Genomic DNA, 1090 nt, shown 5'->3' on the forward strand with positions numbered 1-1090 from the left:
GGAAGTTATTTGCTTTTTATGGGAAGTTACTTATTGTTTAGTTTCTCTCTCTTCTAAAAGCTAAATAATAGACAATTTTTAAAAGATACCTAGTTGCACTGAAAAAAATTATTTTATAATTTAACCGGATTTGATCGAGTTTAATTTTTATTCCACCTTGTTTGGTTGCACTTGGACCAAACAGGTCGGGTATGGAGCTTACCGAAGTAAAAAAGTTGTGGAGAACTGGTCCTAGATGGATTCTGGTATGGAGACTCCTCCGGATCGCCAAGTTGAGGAAGTAGTAGGGCCACCTGCAAGGACTCCAATACTCAAATTAGTGTCCGTACAAAAGGCGACTTAGGGTTAGGGTATGTGACGTACCTCTCGAAAGGGATAGGTTTCTCCCCTCTTATAATCCGTACTCAGGTAGGCCCGTTGTGATCAAGTTTACCTTTCTAGAAGTTTTTGCTAGCTGTACAGACTCCACGAGATGAGAAAGGAAAAGCGTGTTCCCTCCCGGTTCAGGTAATGCGACCGTCGGATCGGCTGTTTGGGTTTGGACCCGGATCACTGGCGAGTCGGACCGAAACACACCTCTTAAAAAAAATGAACTTAAATCAAAATACTTAGTAGTATGGCGATATATTTATACAAAATTTTTATCCTAAGCACATACAATAAAAGCCTAAACAGTTAAGTCAAATCTCAGTTTAAATCGCATTTTATTGAATTTGACTAAATTTAATTGGATTAATTATTTAACTGGTTCAAATGATAATCCAATTCGAATTAGTAACCAATCTCACCGACTGAGTGAGACCGAGTTTGATATCTATGTTGTCATCCATTTTTAAATGATACTTTATATTGGTTTTAATAATTTTTGAATCGGTTAAATTAATTCGTAACGAAAAAATTAACAAACTGATCAATATTTTTTTATATACTAGACAAATAATCGAACGAAACAATGACGGGTTTAAAACTAGAATTTGATCAAATTGCTTGAGGGAGAAAAACAGAAAACACAAATGGTATTAATAAACTTTGTAACACCAAGTAGGTCTAGCATGAAGACATGTTAGATTATGTTGTTTTGGCAGAGTTG

The sequence above is a fragment of the Arachis duranensis genome, chromosome 2, assembly GCF_000817695.3.
Source record: "Arachis duranensis cultivar V14167 chromosome 2, aradu.V14167.gnm2.J7QH, whole genome shotgun sequence".
NCBI lineage: Eukaryota > Viridiplantae > Streptophyta > Magnoliopsida > Fabales > Fabaceae > Arachis > Arachis duranensis.